Below are 18,367 nucleotides of genomic sequence, written 5' to 3' on the forward strand. Positions count from 1 at the left end.
TTTTCTGAAGTAGTTAGAATATGAACCAAGAGCTAAAAAAAAAAAAAAAAAAAAAAAAAGAAAGAAAGAAAGAAAAGAAAAGAAATCAAACCAGTGCCAGTGAAAAGAAATGGAACAGAGGTGTACACAGAATGCCTGCAAAGTGCCAAACTGAGCTGGCAGGCAGGGTGGTATTTGGTGTTCGGGGGAGAAAGCAACACAGTGCGCTGTGCTGTGTTACGACATCAGGCATGCATATCCAGGGGACACTTGAACCCAGGAAAGAGATGGCCAGGCAGGGGCCAGAGGAAGTGATCCTTCCCTGCCCCCGCCCCCAGGTGGTTGGACATCCCTCTCCAGCACTTCCGGAATACCTGCGTAAACCCCCCTGCACAACAGCATTTTGGGGCTCACATTTCAGCCTGTGTCTGTCTTGAAGATGCTTGAAGGTTATCGGAACGATGTCTTTTGTGTCCTGAACACCTACCGAATGTGTGGCACCTTCTAATTATTCAATAAATGTTAAATGACTTAGCGAATAAGTAAACGAAAGAATGAATCAATACCTAAAAGTCTGAAGCTGAACCTTCAAGAAGTAGAATGTGGCCAAGCAGCGAAGATCAGCAAGGTCTAGAAAAGTGCTGGGAATAGAGGCCATGGGCTTTTCAGGGAAGGTCTGGAGCTGGAATAGTGAAAGGGAGTGTACGGGAATGTGTCAGGAGGAGGCTGAACAGATAAGCAGGGGGCCCAGTCATGGGCACCTCTTACACCATACTGTCTCTGAAAATGAACACCTCACTTTACTGGGGAATTAGTATCACATTGACATTCAAATTCTAACTAAGGGCGTCCCTGTTCAATTCTGTTAAACCAAGAACAATTTTATTAACAACGGGTAAAAGGCAAATATAGTATGTTATATTTGATGGTTTAGAGATGATTGTTTAAATAATGGTACTAGGGCACCTCGGTGGCTCAGTTGGTTAAGTGTCCAACTCTTGACTTTGGCTCAGGTCATGATCTCACAATCTTGAGATGGAGCCCCACATGGATCTTCCTCGGCATTCCTTTTCTCCCTCTCTCTGCCCCTCCCCAACTTGTGCAAATACACGCTATCTCTCTCAAAATAAATAAGTAAACAGAAAGAAAGAAAGAAGAAAGAAAGAAAAGAAAGAAAGAAAGAAAGAAAGAAGAAAGAAAGAAAAAAAGAAAGAAAGAAAGAAAGAAAGAAGAAAGAAAAGAAAGAAAGAAAGAAGAAGGAAAGAAAGAGAAGAAGGAAGGGAGGGAAGGAGGGAGGGAGGGAGGGAGGGAGGAAGAAATGTAGCTTCATGGAGAGTGGTGGTATCATTGTTTAAATAATCCATCTCTAATTATCTTAATCCATTCCACAACTTGACCAATCTCAACCTTCAAGTTCCCTCCAGGCACGGAGGTACAAGAGAGACAGGCTGTCTAGAAACTCAAAATGAACTATACTCCAGCAAGACTCTGAGAGCAACCTCCTCCTTTACTGAGTGCCACCTGAGAAATGTCTCGTCTCCCCTGAAGACAGCACCTGTGATGTGTTATTGTCACTCACTCGGTCCAATGCTAACAGATCCAGCAATAACTGAAGACCATAGAGAAGAAAAGAATGCTTTGTATCAGGTGTGATTATAAAATAATAGGACTCTTTTTGCCATAAATCCAGCAGAACCCAAAAGTCCTCCTCCCCAACCTTTTAAAGTGACCAGTTAAAAACTTGAAGTCAATGCGCCTGGGTGGCCCGGTCAGCTAAGCATGGGACTTCAACTCAGGTCATGATCTCATGGTTCGTGACTTCGAGCCCCGCATCAGGGGGAGCCTGCTTCATATGCTGTGTGTCTCTCTCTCTGCCCCTCCCCTACTTGTTTGTTCTCTCTCTCTCTCTCAAAAATAAATAAACATAAAAATTAAAAAAAAATGCACTCAATGCATCTCACCCCACCTGAGCCACAAGAAAGACAGAAACTATTTTTTTAGGTGATAACATGACTCTTACAGGCGGAGGACATTCTGGAGTTCAGTGTCAGCTCAGTGTGTCAGAAGGAAAATTGACTACAGCAAAGCTAGAATAATGTCTGCCAGGCATTCGCCGGCACTCAAATGGGCCGTGTTCAACAGCTTCCTTCATCAGGTCGGTTGTGGGAGTGGCAGCCTGAGGACTGTGTGCAGCAGACCCCGTTGAGAAGGAAACGGTGGGGAGCACCGTTCCAGGCGCACACTCCTCCGTGCGAGCCCTTCTGAGGCTGAGTTTAATGGGCTGGGGTTGCCTACGGGTCACCCCTTTCCAGGCAATTTTCTACGTAAATCATCACTTCCACCTTCCTTCCTTTGGTGCCTGGGGATCCTGGCTGACCGCTTATTCAGGATTTTGGAAAGGTTTCTTTTTTTAATTTTTGAAAACTTACGTGCACACAAAGACTTGTGCATGAATGTTTATAGAAGTGTTATTTAGTTCTAATAGCCCAAAACAGGACCCAACTCAGATGTCCTTCAGTGGGTGAATGTGAAACAAACAGGGGTCCATCCATCCAGTGGACGCTTCACGGCAATAAAGAGGAGGGAACTCGTGCACCACAACCTGTATGGATCTCAACGGAATTATGCAGAGTGAAACGGCAGCTTCATCCAGACTGTAGAACTTCATTTGTACAACTGTCTCGAGTGATAAAATTATCACGACAGAAAGGAGACGAGTGGTTGCCAGTGGTTAAAGATAATGGGGGGCCAGGGGGGCTTTATAAGGAAGAACGGGGATCCTTACGATGGAATCGTTCTGTATCTGGACGTGAATGGTGCAATTACTAAAATAAATTCACAGACACACACACTCACATATACACTCACGAATAAATGCAAAATGAGTAAAATCCAAATAAAGCCAGCGGAATGTATCGATTCAGTATTTAAGGCTGTGCTACAGTTTTACAAGATGTTACCAACTAGAGGAAACTGGGTAAAAGTCCCACAGGATCACTGTAATTTATCTGGCAGCTACCTGTCAATCTAGAATCATCTCAAAATAAAAAGTATAAAAACAACTTCTTTGGAGAAAAATTGTTGACCCAGCCTTCACGCCACATTGTGGGCCACCTTCCTATGGGGTGGGCTGGCCTCCCTTTTTGGTGAGAAGGGTCCATGAATTTTTCATCACCAAAGGACACCCAAGTGCCGGTCAGAAGACGCAGATCAGTCCAAATGCACTGAATGCAGGTTTAGGGTCCTGTATATATACAGGTACATATCCTGTGTGTGTGTGTGTGTGTATATATGTGTGTGTGTGTGTGTGTGTGTGTGTATACATATGTGTGTATATATACATATATATGTGTGTGTGTGTGTATACATATGTGTGTATATATACATATATATGTGTGTGTGTGTGTATATACATATGTGTATATATATACACAGTGATATAAGATATGAGTGATATATATGTGTATATATATTAATTTCCCTGACAGTTTGGGGCTCCTGTTGTATAGTGTAGTGTATCGTGTACAATAGATGCTCAGTGGTTGGCCAAATGAAGGCAGTGAAATTGATCATTCAACGGAGCCATCCAAGCAAAGGCAGGACAAATGCTGACCAGAGTCAGAGGTGGCATACCTTGGTGGCTTTCTAGTCCTGTCAGTCCGTACATCTTGAAGAACATTTCATGCTGGGGCATGTGGGTGCTCCGTCGGTTAAGCTCTCGACCCTTGGTCTCCACTCCGGTCGTGTTCTCACGGGCTTCGTGAGTTCCGGTCCTGGGTCAAGCTCCATGCTCCGGCTGGGGATTCTTTCTTCCTCTCTCTCTGCCCCTCCCCCACTCACGCTCCGTCTCTCTCAAAATAAATCAATAACCTGGGAACAAATAAAGATCTGTCAGGGCGAAACTTGTATCTGCAGCCCAAACCTCCCCTCTGAACCTCGGGCCTGTCCGTCCAGCCCCCGCCCTCCCCACAGCCTGACCCACTCCGGCTTCCTCATCTCAGTCTCCCTCCCTCCCTCCTCCAGGGAGATGGCACCTCCCTCCTCGTTGTTCCAGCCCAGAACCTCAGCCACCCTCGAGTTCTCTTTTTCTCCTATTCCACGTGCGTTCCATCGGCAAATTCTACGGACCACGTCTCCAGAAAACATTCACCATCTCTGACGACAGCCCCTGGTGCACGACACCAGCATGTCCCCCCCCCCCCAACGTGTCGTGTCATGGCAACCTAACCTCTCTGGGGCCGACTGGGGGGTCCAGACCCCTGGCGGCTGCGCCCTTCGCTGGCGCTCTCCCACACAGACTCCCGGCCGTGACCTACAGCCAGTGTGGACACTTGGGAAGAACTGCATCCTGAGGTTCCACCCCGAGCCCTTTTCGGTAGCTGCCTGCACGATCCTGCTCAGCGACGAGAGACTCACTGGCCGGTCACCCTGTCCTTCCAGCCAGCAGCCAGCCACTCTCCAGCAACGGAGCTGCCTGCCGGGTGTCACTGGCCCCACGGGCACGAGGGATCCCAGCCTGGAGGAGCAAGACTGTCCTGCTCAGGCCCACCCACATTACCGACCTCAGAATCGAGAAATAAAGACACTGCTGTGAGTCACCATGGCCTGGAGGGATTGTCTCGCAGTCTCCCGACGAGCTTCCCTTTCTGCACCTGCCCTCACGGTCCACTCTCAACACAGGGGACAGGGCCATCACCGAGGGGAGGGGTGGGGTCAGAGAGACTCGGGACCAGAGGGTAGACGCGGCCACAGTAAGCCTTTGTTTCTGCTCCCAGTGCCATCAGCGTCCAGGGAGCTACGTATCAGAGAAGTGATACGGTTTGCTTGCAGCTTAAAGCTATGGCTCTACCAGTTGAATAGACAGGGTGCACTGGCCTCCCTCAGCACGTGCTCACCACAGGCCCTTTGCACAGGTTGTTCTTCTTCCTAGAACGCTCTGCTTTGAGACGCGCACTGTGCACCTCTTTCCACTCATTTCTCCAACGTCATTTTCACAGAGAGGCCTGTGTTGGCCCCCCTATTTTAAGTTGTAGCTTTCCCCACAGCTCCCCTATCCCCTTACCCTGGTTCATGCTTCATTCCTTAAGCTCTGGTCATTTATTTTTAATTTTTTTTTAATGTTTTATTTATTTTTGACAGAAAGAGAGACAGAGCATGAGCAGGGGAGGGGCAGAGAGAGAGGGAGACACAGAATCCAAAGCAGGCTCCAGGCTCTGAGCTGTCAGCACAGAGCCAGACATGTGGGGCTTGAACCCATGAACCTTGAGATCATGACCTGAGCCGAAGTGGGATGCTCAACCGACTGAGCCACCCAGGCGCCCCTTAAGCTCTGGTCATTTTTAACAACATGAAAATTACTTATGGATTGTGCTTCTGTCTACCCTCCCCCCCGAGAAGCTGAGCTCCACGCAGGCAGAGATCAGCTTGCTCAATACGTAAATCTCAAACTTTAACTCGGATCATAGCACCACGTAAGAACGTCTTGAGCCAGCACTGGGGCTCTTTGTGTGAGAAAACGTGTTAGTCAGAGGACAAAGGCGGTTTTAGGTCTTTAACCACACCGCTGATTCACCCTGGGCTCTCAGGCTGTGCCAGCGCTGGTTTCGCAATCTCGGTGACCGCTGACCATTAGGCAGGTGGAAGGGACTGGGTGCCTTGACCCTGCGAGGCTCTCCTGGCGAGTCTGGGCTGTTTGGGGGGCGGCCCCTACCTTTGACGCTGCTACCTGCACACTCCCAAGGTGACGAAACACAGTGCAAACAGACGGGACCGCCTTGGAGAGCCCAAGCCAGACACAGGCCGCAGGGGAGGCTCCCCGGGGTGGGAGCGGGTTGCAGGTTGCCGACTCACAGCCCCGAGCCTGCGGGGAGCTCCGAAGGGCCAAGCGGGACTTCCTCTCAGCTCTACAAAGCAGCAGCTCTTGGCCTTTGCCTCGTACTCTGCTGCTGACAAATAAAAGGAAAATTCGGCAGGATCTAAGCTACTCTAAACAGGATGCGTGGGGGTGAGTATTGCACAGTGGTGTGTGTGGAAGGATGGAGTCATGAGGGGGTCACGCACTCGCCGTGAGGAGGTGGATGTCATTCGGGGGGGGGGGGTCTCTTCCTGCTTCCTTCAGCTGTCCCCTGCTGTCTGTGACCAACACATCCAAGTTAACACGAAAGTGCGTGGTGAAGAATTTCGGTGTGAAAGCCAATCCACCAAATATAGACACAAATGTTTAGTGTTTGTTTGCTCCAGATGTGCTCCTTTTGCCATCCTTCTTTGCATATTTAAATTTGTACGCCCTCACTGCGGGCGTGAGAAAGGATCCTTCCAAAGTGAGCTTCCACAGTGAGGCAGTGGGAGAAAGGGCTCAGGAGCTAGAGGCTCGAAGAGGGTTTGTTCTAGACAGGTCCCTGGAGCTCTGTGAAAAGACGCCACACGCCCTCCCTGTGGACCAATACCCGGTCCAGTGGGCGGAGACCAGCCTGGGACAAGCACTCCAAGAGGAACAGGGAGACAGTCGGGAGCCCTCCCTGCCTCGGTGTCCTTGCCCGGAGCTGAGAGGAACCATTGCGCCTCACTGGTGGTACCAGTGGGGACGCGGATGAGGCCGTTCAGGGGAGGAGTTGGGACCATATCAGGCACTTGGTCGATCTTAGCCGCGCTCATTATCATCAGCCATGGCAAGACGATAGCAGGGCCCCCTGGACCTCTTCCCTGATCCTTCACACACTCCTCACGGGGTCGGAAGTCAAGGCTGGCGGACCATACACAGGACAGGTTCACACGACAGCATGGCGACCAAAGCAAATTCAGAACACCCCACTGCTCCCTGGAGTTCGTCCACGGACACGCACCAAAGGAGTCCCCTCGAATCCTCCCTCACGTGCAACCTCACAGGTGTGTGTCGTCAGCTTCACCAGGTTGATCGTGACGCGTTGCCAGAGGCTCTTTCTGATTCATTTCCACGTCTGGAGCACAGGGAGACAGTATCACACCCAAGTTGCTGTGGGACCTTGGGCAGCACACATAACCTTCCAGTGTCTGAGTTGTCCTTGTGGTTAAAGGGCAGTGCCATAATAAGGAACATATGCAAACGCGCGCCCGAGCCATCCCAAAGAAGGAGTTCACACACCCATGTTATGCCCTTTGTTCCCTCTACTCCACTAGCAATGTTTTGGGAACGTCTCAGCTGGCCACAAGTTTATATAACCCCTCATCTGCCAATTCTAATAGAGAACTATGTTTGAGGTGTTACAGAGCACTTAATGTTCACATAAAAGCACCAAATTCTGCATTGCAATATGTGAAATAAATCCAATTCTCATCACTAATGATAGTAAAAGGAAACACTCTGAAAAAAAAAGGCTGTTCTGTACCTATAATTGTAAATAGCCTAGTAATCATCGGAGGGGCCAGGTACAGATGATCTCCAAGATAGAGTAAACAGCATTATTTTTCTAGCTGACTTTCTCATAATTACCAATTATTGAACTCTGAGTCTAATTTCTAGATTTCACGCCCTCTTTTTCCCTAGTCTTGCCCAACTCATTAATTGATGCACTCACTCAATGGTTATTAGCATGACTAAATGGCATGTGTGGGTTTGCGCATTTAGGGTACGTATGCAATAGTGAGCACGGTGGGCTAAAATAGCTCAGCGCATAGAGTCCGCTGGTGAGGAGAGGCAAAGCTCTGGTACAACAGTAAGTCCTAGGATTGGGGTAGACACAGAACCCCCTCACAGTCCACAGTGGCTGTTCGCCCAGCCTTGGGGCCCCAGGATTCTTGGAACAAATGATAGACCAGATCCAAAATGGTAGCAAAAGTTAGTAGGGCAAAAAGTGGGAAGACTATTTCCAGGAGAGAGAACAAATATCAGACCTCAGAGCACACGAGAGCATGACGTGTTTATATAAACGCACAGAGTTAGAAGGCAATGGTGGTGAGACAGAAGGGCGGAGAGGTAAACAAAAGCATTAGCAGAGACAAAGGCATGCTAAGAATTCCGGACCTTATCTTCTTGAAAGTAATGGAGAATCATTGATATATGTGTGGGAAAATTATAATGTAGGAGATCGAGGAAACCAGGGGAAAAAAATGCCATAAGAGAGGGCGGTCAGCATGGCCCAGGGCCACAGAGAGGCCAGGTAAGAGGAGCAGAGCAGTGGCGACAGCGAACAACCCCAGCTGCTGCAAATGAACCCCGGGCCTCAGTAACTTGGCACGACTGAGGTTAACGTCTCACTCGCACAAAACTCGCACCGGGAGATGATCCCGGTGAGTAGCGGTCTTCCACACGGTCACGCACGAAGCCCCGCGTCTTCCATACTCTGGATCTGCCCTCCTCAGTGTCTCTCCATTCAGCCAGATGGGGGAAATGGATTCCAGGAACTTCCAGACTTGGAAGTGCCCCACATCGCTTCTGCACGTATTCCGTTCGCCAGAGCTCAGTCACATGGACACGTGGAGGTGAGAACATATAGCACAGCTGTACGCTTATGATGAAAAAGGACACAGATTTGGGGTAACCTGTATAAGTCTCTGCTATAAGGACTAGAAAACGATCCTTCGGAGGTAGCAGCAGAAGATGGCTATTGACTATCAGTTAGCTATTGCTGCCTAACAAACCACCCCAAGACTTCGTGGTTTAAGAAAGCAACTGTTTATTGTCTCTCATGGGTCTGTGGACTGGCCAGGAAGCTCTGTCGACATGGGAAGGGCTCGTGGATTTAATTTGGGCTCGCCCATGATCCCGTTATCAGCGCAGGTCGGCTGAGACTCCACTGGCAAGAATGGCTCAGTCGGGCTCCTCACAGCCTCTCGTTCTCTGACCATCAGCCTGGACTTTTCACAAACAAGTGGCAGGATTCTAAGATAGAGAGAGGATGCACACAAGACCCCTTGAGAGTTAGACTTGGAACTGGCACATTCCAAACCCTTTTCTATTGACCAAGGGAAATCACTACACGGCCCAGACTTAACGAGTGGGGACACAGATGAACCTCTCAGCAGGAGAACTATCATATCACACCATATACGGTATAGATACCTTTCTAGGGAGGGATGGAGAATTGGAGCCATTTTTCATGATCCGTCTCCCCCAGCGACTAGGGCAAGACCATTGCACGTGACATGAGCTGTGGACTCTAAGTAGAAGCCCTGGGCTCAGGACTGAAGCCGATCACTGCATGGCTTTGTGGGGAGTTGGGAGAGGAAGGGAAAAGAGAAGAGCAGAACTGGGAAGAGAAAAGAAGAACGAAATGAGAGCAGTAGAAGGTGCGGCACACTGTAAAACTTTGCAGTTTAGAAGCAGAAAGTTGAAAATAAAAAGTGAAAACAGAAGCACCATGGTGACCACCCTACTTAATTTTGGAGTTGAAACATAAATAATCCAAACTGTTACTGGCCTGATGAAGGAGAGATAGGAAGAAGAGAGAACAAATATGTATGCATGCATATATCCAACAAGGAAGCCTCCCTGGAGCCAGTATTTCTGCATAATCATCAGTAGATAACCAGATTAAAAGAACTTCGGGACTAGTCCAGGCCATTCTCATGTCAAAGAAGATGTGCTGAGAATTTCTACATGAGTACTAGAGGTGGTTACTCCTACCTGGTTATACTTGAGGAGTTCCTGTGTGCCAGGAGCTGTGCTTGGTGCCCGAGCACTTGTTCTGCCCCTGCAGGGCGTCTCGGGGGCCCCACTCACTCGTCTGCAGTGACACGGGTGCTAAGGACAGAACGGTGGGTAAGGAGATGAATGAACAAGGTAACCGTGACGATCAGACCTTCCTGGCAAGCCCCACCTGCAGCATTTTAAATCTCCCTCGGGGCCGTTTAAAGTATCCCCCTTTGGACGAATCGGGCTCACCGGGCGCAGGCTCAGTCTTTCTGATTTTGCCCACTCCTTCTCTCTTCCTCAAGCTGTCAGCCAGGCACAGTGGGGTGGGCAGCAGCCCGCATGGCCGTAGAGGCTCAGGTGGCCGTGGCTGTGGGCTTTTCCTAGTAGCTGCAACCCTCCTATTCTGGGAGGGGAGGGGTGCTTCTAGCCCTCAGTTCTTGAGGTTCTCTGGCGCTAATCTGCGTGTCTCTGAAGCAACCAACTACCCATCACATGTGAGCCTGCAACCTCTCTTCCTTCTTCCCAGGAGCCTTCAGTGCTACTAAGGGGTGGGGCTACGGGCTTGCTCCCTGCCTGATGAAATCCCTCTTTTTCCCTGGAGGTGCCACCGCACCATGCCCTTCTGTATGCTGTGGGCAGGGCTCTAAGCTCCCAGGGTTCATACTTGATGTGCTGAGAAATTTAGAAATCAGGTGACACCTCTCCCTGTCCCTCTCCCCTTTCCCTCCCCACTCCTCCCTCTCCCTCTCCACTCCCCCGTCCCACCTCTGTCAGGCTTTCTGCAAAAATTTGCTTTCAAGCATATTAAGTTGCCAAATAGAAATTGGACTTAGAAATTCAAAAATGAAAAATTGTCTGCTGGTCAGTAGGTGTCTGGGGTTTTGCCGTAGGATCCAAAGCCAGTGTCTCCTCTGCCCGTAAAGCCTCTGGGACACAAAAGTCAGTACGATACAACACACCTGGAAGATTTGTTCCCTTTACAGAATCCGTACGTCTGTTCCACACCAGGAGATGTACCAACGCGCTTCTAGTACTGCAATTGTAAAAACAGCAAGTGTGTTTAAGCGGCAAATCCTTCTCGGTGGGGAGAGATAGGAGACAAAAAGAATATTATTTGAATGCACGAACCCTCCAGGACGGTCTTGGGCTCTCCCTGTTAATTTTGCTGTAAAATATTCCCCAATTTGTCAAAGCAGAAAATGCCCCTTACCGTTCATTGATTCATTCACTGAGCACATAGTCAAAGAATGCCTCTTATTCATCAGGCAGTGTAGCAGGAACAGGTTATATGGTGGCAAATAAGGCGGCCATGAAATGTATTGCCCACAAGGGCAGACAAAGAGATACAAATCATTCCGTCAGCATCTTGTTCATAGCTCTGGTAGGGCACTCCACGTTCGCCGAGCATTTCGTAGAGTCACCAACAGCCCCATGTCACGTGCTGGCAGTGCGTCCTGAAACTCAACGGCGGTGAAGCCCTACCCGTCCTCACGCAAACACTTCTGCATGTTTTTATCATTATCACTTGGAAGTTTTAAGCGCATGGCCAGATGACCCAGGAAACACCCATTCCATCAGGTCAAAGACATGGTCACTGCCTTCACATGGCGGCTAAGGAGGGAACACGTGGCCTACGGCACATTGGCCTGAAAGGCCATCCTTCTCCGTCCAGTGATCTTACAGGTAAACAGCCAGCCGAGTCGACACAGAGAACACACGTGAGGTTTGAAATGTCACCGGCCCTTCTCCCCTCTGGTATCTCCAGACAAAGAAGACTGGGGAAAGAATGTTGTCCGGTTTTGAGATGGAAACCTGGTCACAAATTTTAGAGTTGTAATCCACAGTACGCCCCTGAGCCTTACTGGAAAGGGAGAACACTTCAGAGTGGTTCTCCCTGCAGCTCCGCTCCTTAGAGGCAGAAAAGGAAAACGAACAATTGTTCCTCTCCCGTGTTCCAAAGAGCTGAACGCTAGCTGACTTCCAGATGAGAAAGCTGCGAGGGGCCTCTTATGTTTAAAGCCTTCCTCGGACCAAACGTTTGAGTATGGTGTTCTTGTAAGAATTTCAACGAACAATTAAATAGGGGGAAAAATAATTTTCTGCAATACATAAAGGTTTCATTTTGTTTTAGCTTTTATTTCTTTTCTTTCTTTTGGTGGAAACAGAGATTTCTCTCTTACAAATCAAATCAGGGCAAAGCCAAATGGTGGCCAAAAGATATGAACAGAGGAGGGGACGCTTGGCAGATGGGTCTGCCCAGACGGAATTCTAAAAACTCTCCAAAGAAACAGGTAGGGAAGGGGGGAGAACGCCAAGCTTTGGAAATGAAGACAAACATTTCAATTAACAGGGAGTCTTGGTGTCCTTCATTACACGTGAGAAGACGGTTCTGAAGCACCATTTGAACAGATGTTGTTTAGAGAAGATTCGCGCGAAGGAGGTCGCACTGGGAAGGATTTCTGCCAGGAGCCAGACGATAAGCTTTCATCTGTACGTGGGTGCCTGGGGACACAGAGTACCTAGATGCTGATAAACTGCATTTATGTCTCTCAACAGGCACAAAACCCTTTACAGAAATGTCACTGATTTTCAGAAAGCACCTGGGAGGGGCCAAGGAAGCACTACTGATCTCGTGTCCCAAGATTCCTCTGGGTAGGGGCATCCCTGAGGTCTCTCACCTTCTTGACTTTCAGAGAAGATGTACCAATCCCAAATACAAGCTGAATGCTTCAAAGAATTTACAAAGAGTCATGGGTGAAGTAAGTTAGAAACAGCTTTTTTTCTCTTCTCTTGGTGGTTTTGTTTTGTTTTAATAAGGCTAAACAATGCAGGCATTTAAAGTATAAATCTTGGGAGGAATCATGGCCAAGTCAATTTACATCTCTACCGTCTCCAGGTCAGAAAATCAAAAAAGAAACAAGATGATTTGTTGACGAAACTGGCAAAATGAATTCTCAAGTTGTGCCTTTTAATCCAAAGATTATGATTATGTTGCGTGTGGAAGGGGGAGGGGCTCGAGTTTTCTTAATCTAGGTAAATTTTGAAAAACCGATATAGATTAAAAGGGTCTAAGCGTAATTAAATTTATGAATACAGAGAAAAATATGAAGTTTTTATTAACTATGGAAGGAATGTGGGTTCTTAGCTGCCCAGCCAGTTCACGACGACAAAGGAGATCAGCTTACAGGGGTTAAATAAACACAATATTTTATATTATAGTTCAAATGAATCCACTTGCAACCAGACTCGGGCTCTGAAATTGGCTTACCAGATTGAAGGTCTCCGAGGACCCTCCGGAGCCCTGCTCTGAGGTGCAGCCACCAAGTCGCAAGAGCCACACAAAGGGCCCAGCCCAGCCCAGCCCGCTCTCAGGACGGTGCTGCGGGCCTTGTAAATCTTGCTTATGTTTTCACATCCCCACGTGGTGCATATTCCACAGTCCTAAACATTCTCTTGCTGGGTTTTGTAACCAGTTTGCTGGTGTGCTAAGCAGTGTAGCAGAAGCGAGGAGTGTGAAACCGTGTTTAGGCAAAAAAGAAAATGCAGAGGAAGTCAACGTTGAGAACAAGGCCTTGTTTGGGGTGGGGGGGGCAGTCAATGAACTCACAACTGGAGAGGGCGCTGGGATTGGGTTGGCTGACGACACCACGTTCATGAATTCGTTTTCAGAGGTCTAAGCAAATGCACTTGGGGCCAATGTTCCAGGCTGAGACCAGGGGATTCCGCACTGCAGAGGCAGGACAAAAGGCCAGGAGAGGGGCCACTTCTCTGGGTGCAAGGGCTGCTCTGCCAGAGCCCCCAGAACCAGGAAGACAGGCACAGAGTAAAGTCCCCTTATCAAGTGTCCTTTGCGCAGCCAGGAGCTTGGTAATGGGCGCCCGCTATGGGTCTGCCGGCAACTCCCACAGATTAATATTTCAGGAGTTAGGAACCCAGCTGAGCGTGAAAAGAGCATCCACTCAGAGTTAGGAATCACGTTTCAAAACTGCAGGGGAAAGAGAGAAAAAAAAGGAAGAGGCTCATTCATCTTGCTAATACCGGACTCTGGAAACCTGAATCAACTCCCGCCACAGGAAAGGACGATGTCGGTCTACGTAGAGGCCAGCGTGTGTGGATCCGCGAGTCTCGTCCTTCCTGAAGAGGCGTCCCTCTGTAGCTTTCCTGTAGCAAACTGGAACGTTGCTTAAACTTCCTTTGGTGAAACAGCGCTTTTCAAGAATGCGTTCCCAAAACCAAAACAAAGACTGGAGACCGCACAGTGTTTTTCTACAGGGACCAGGAGGGACTTTCTTCCCCGTGTCCACGATATACTTGCCCTCTGTTCACAGAGAAGGGCAGACGGCGGTATTTTCTTTGCCTCGCTAGCCTGTTTTGTTTCTTGAGAAGTCCCAGGAAACAGGAGGCCACCCTGTGAGGCTGAGGCCGCGGGGCACAGGGCACTCCGTGTGCCACAGCAATCCCAACATCTTAAGCAAACAGCTGGAGCCCCTCTCCCGGTCGTCACAACCCAGCGGGCTGGCTACCCCGGCCTCCCCAAAACTGATCCCCAGGCTTCTCCCCACTCCACGCTTCCCCCTCCCGTCCCCGGCTCCCACCAGGACCCCACTGGGTCCAGGCCGCTCTGGGCTCCCACCAGACCCCCAGCTCCCACCCAGATTCAGCCCGCCCTGGACCCCCCCACCCACGCTTCTCTCCATCCTCAGCTCCCCACCTCAGGTGTCTGGTTCCCTCACCCCACCTCTGGCTCCCCCCCATCCTACAGCCTGATCCCCCACCGCTGCAGGATGACCCCTTCTGGCCCCCTCCCTGCCCCACACCTGGCTCCCTCTACCCCTAAGCTCCCTTCCCTCGCTCAGGCCTCCCACCGGGGCTCTGGCTTCTGACACCCCAGTACCCCTGTCCCCCCCCCAACACCCCGGCCTGCCTCCCTGGGCTCCTGCCCCTCACCCCTCATCTGCCCCCTCCCCTGCAGGCTCCTCTCCTCCTCCTCCCGCCCTTCCTCCCTCCCTGGAGCGTTCCCTGCCTGCCTATCATCTTGCTCTAATTGTTTCCAGATTCGTGTGGGAGGTCAGGGCCCGGGAGTGCTGCTTCATGCCAAGTTTATAAACAGAGCAGTGTTTCCAGATGGCCGCTGGCTCCAGCCTGGCGAGCAGGTTGATTGGGACCAGAATAACAACAGGTGGAGAGCAGACAATGAATTCCTTGACACTTATTTACTCCCTTAACTTTTTCTTCCTCTTGCAGCCCTCAACTCCATCTGCCATAGTCACCTCCGACAGATTTCCAAAACGTTCAAATGAACATGGAGGGAGGCAGTGGAATGCAAAAGAAAACAAGTTATTTCCCTAATGAGGGTGGTGAGTTGGATGTGGAAAGCAGCGGGAGGGGGTGGGGGTGGGGGGGGCTGTGAAAATCAGAGACGCAGAGGCACGGAGAAAGAGACGTGTACCACCACGGACACCCCCAGCCAGAAGCCAGAGCTGGACCACGACCCACGTGGAAAAGAACGACAGCAAGGACTCAGTCGCTTGTCGGTGGGTCCAGCCCACATACTGCCAACATGGCTGCCTAGAGCATTGTGGTCCGGGCCCGGTGGGGGGAACCTAATGCACTCCCGACTCCCCAGTCTGGGTCCCTGCCCCACTCCTCAGGCTCCCGCCTCTGAGCCGCCCCTGCGCACCGAGGGTTCCCACACAGACCTCCTGACCATGTTCTGGCTGTTAGCAGACAGTAGCCAGGAGTCAGTGGTGTAATTCTTCTGGAGCAAGTGTTCTGGGAAATGCCTCATGATTCTCTGAAGGAGGATTGACCAATGTGCTCAAAGCCCATTAAGATACCCAAGCGACTCAAATAGAAGGCAATCGGCTAGAGTTTGAACTGACTCTCTGAATCGGTGAAAATGCACAAAGGGGTCTCCTGTGGAAGACCTTTCTACCACAAAATAATCTTTAGCTCACAACGGAGCGGGCTGGGAGGTGGCCTGAGGAAGGAGAGCCACACTGGGCCAACTGTTTTATGAAGTGAAATGAAGGGTTTTAGTAAACAGCAGAGGCACCAGATGCCTCTAGTTAAACATGGAATTGTACCAGCAAGTTCTGCAGTGATTGAGAAAGCTTGCAACAGATTTATACGCGAGGGAATAAATTACAAGTTACACTGTCCGGCGAGCTTCACAGAGGCCCCACCAACAGGGCTCCACACAGAAGAGCCCCTCACAGAGAGACAGAGGCACACGCGACCACGCCAGCTGGACGTGGGATCGCCAGTTGGCCCTGACGGGGCAGAACTGTCTCGAGAGGAAGAGGAAGGAGCAGGCGCGTTTCCAGCTATAAACCAGGCTGGCTCCGTGGCGGAAGGATGACGCTCACAGGTTTGAAGCCCTGACCTACAAAAGGACTGGCAAAGGAGACGCCTGTGAAAATAAAGCACATAAATATCAAAAGTACATTCTTAAGTGTCTCTGAGCTAAGACTAGATTATCTCTCTGAGTCCTTTGAATCTGAGTTTCTCCTTATAAAATGTAACCTGACACGCTGGCTTTGAAGACTGGGGATCTGGGACCAGGGCTGTGCAATTTATCTGAGCTGACAGAGATGTTAGTGCCCAGGCGCCGGCCCCGTCCTCCTGTCCGTCCGTCCCATCCCAGGTCCTGACTTACTGACCTACAGGAAAGCCAGCACAGCACTGTAATTTGAAATATATGGTCGCACTAGTTTTGTTGCCTCTCAGCGAGATAGATACAGAGATACAGGGACTCTAAAGCGCCCACCGAAAAGGCCGGACTTGGCCAACTTAGCCTTCATGTAGAAAGAACACCAGTTTCCTCGTCTTTAATTACCTTCGCCGGGTTTTCTCTACACGGCAAGCCCTCGGAGGTTTTTATCTGCAAAGCTCCAAACATCATATAAGGAATTCTTAAGAAAACAAGACCTGCCTTAAACTAAAGAACAACAAAACGAATTCGAGGGAATCAACTCATGACTGGGGGAATGAATGGAGCCAAGGGGGAAGGGGGGTGGGCAGGGGGAGGGGGAGCCAGGAGCTGAGGAGCCAAGAGCTCAAGAATCGGCCTGCATTCCAGCCCCATAAAGTCACTCAGTGAAGTCAGCTCCCCTTTAGAGGATGTTTACCCCTAGAGGAGCATCTGTGGAAGACGCTGGACGTTTCCTGGAGAGATAGCATTGCTAGCGACAGGTGTCCTCTGCATAAATATTGCAGATCCCACCGTATTGAGAAATATCAGAAGGAACGGTATTTGTCATAACTAATGAATCCTGGCACATAATCACCCATGCGCTAGGGAACAAGTTCTACCCAACAAAAATGAATGCCAGCAGCTGAAGCGAATTCTGCCCGCCGTCACTCCCGTTCATTTGAGTACCTGGTAAGATTACCCTGTGGCTTGAGGCAGCCAAGGCAGAATTCTCTACCATGACCACCTTTGTTATACAGAAGAACTTTCTTCCACTTGTACTCTACGACTGGGCAAGAAATGTTGTTCCCAACCACAAAGCCCCGAGACACACCATTGTGGCATGCGCTGAATTCACCAGAACAGGGACACACAATTTGTTCCTACAAATTGCAAATGCCAGGTTAAACTGAAAGCTGCTTTTATAGCTTAGATACTCAACACTCTTCTCTAGATGGTTAGTGGAGAGTGGGGTTTGTTTTGGCTCTCCCTGTCTACACTATTACAAATACGTGGCAGAAAATAAAAATTAAAAAAAAAAAAAAAGAGCTACTGATAACATTTAGAAAGTTAAAACATTCTCCGTGGCAGGCATTTCTTAATTTCACTGATAAACGAAAACAGTTTGTATTTATAATTTCACTGGTAAGTGAAAACAATTCGTATATCAAATCACGTGGGAGGATTGGCTTTCGCATGTGCCACCTCGATGTCGAATTTCATTCGAAGGCCGAAATGCAAAGCCTAAAACAGAGGGAGAGACACGTTTTCTTCAGACAACTTTATTTTTCAAATTGCAATTTATTGCACCTTTTCAAACGTAGACCAAAATATTTCAGCAAACGCAATGTGTTTGTTATTTTTATATACTGGTGGTGTTCTTAGGCAGAATAATGAGGCCGTAAAGTAGGTATGCCGAGGTCTGAGCGTACGGAGTGGCTCTAAATCATGGGTGTTTACTACACTGCTATCCTACAGAGCATGCTTAAATACTTCCTGAAACGAAACTTATTTAGAAGTTAGCTACACTGCTCTTGTAGTTCACCAGCCAAGCTACCCTTTATGTAACGCTTAAAACACTTCCAACCAGAATTAAGGGTGTTTTTCCCCCCCTTATACTTGGCAAGCAACTGAAAAGGCTAGTGTGGAGGAGGTAAGAAATGCCATTTCCAAATCCCGAAAGCCAAGTAAGCTGTCCATGGTGACTTAACCCAAATCCCCTCACAATGGAGTATTTGTTAGTGCCAAGTTTAGACTTCAAGGATGCAAAGTCAGAGATTTCAAAGTGTGGATGATAAGTACATCCTTCCCGTGACTTTTTTCCTAAGACTTAACCCCTCCAAGCTGTCCTTCCCCGGGCTTTGCCAAAGCCCATCCCCATTTATGCAATGTTCTCTCAGACAGAAGTCATCGCCTGCCGCACCCAGCGCTGGCCGCATCTCTCTACGGGGCTGCATCAAGCCCGTACCAAACCCCGCCCAAAATGCTTGCAAAGCAACTGCAGCCAGAGGGAGAAAGCAGGAGGCATCAGTAAAACCAGGTTTGTCTTATGTGCTTTTTTCCTTTAACTCGGGGAGACAGTCAGC

At 49.3% G+C, this 18,367-nt stretch overlaps 1 long non-coding RNA gene across 1 annotated transcript; it reads right to left on the bottom strand.

Moving 5' to 3' along the window:
- Positions 1 to 8,606: 8,606 nt before the first annotated feature.
- LOC147572148 (uncharacterized) lies at positions 8,607 to 10,665 on the bottom strand. Its single transcript, XR_015246700.1, has 3 exons — positions 10,549 to 10,665; positions 9,581 to 9,697; positions 8,607 to 8,811 (listed from the first exon to the last, which is right to left on the bottom strand). It is a non-coding gene; the product is annotated as an uncharacterized LOC147572148 (long non-coding RNA).
- Between the last annotated feature and the right edge of the window lie 7,702 nt (positions 10,666 to 18,367).

Source organism: Puma concolor, chromosome F2, assembly GCF_028749965.1.
Source record: "Puma concolor isolate L17-30 chromosome F2, mPumCon1.1.hap2, whole genome shotgun sequence".
Lineage (NCBI taxonomy): Eukaryota > Metazoa > Chordata > Mammalia > Carnivora > Felidae > Puma > Puma concolor.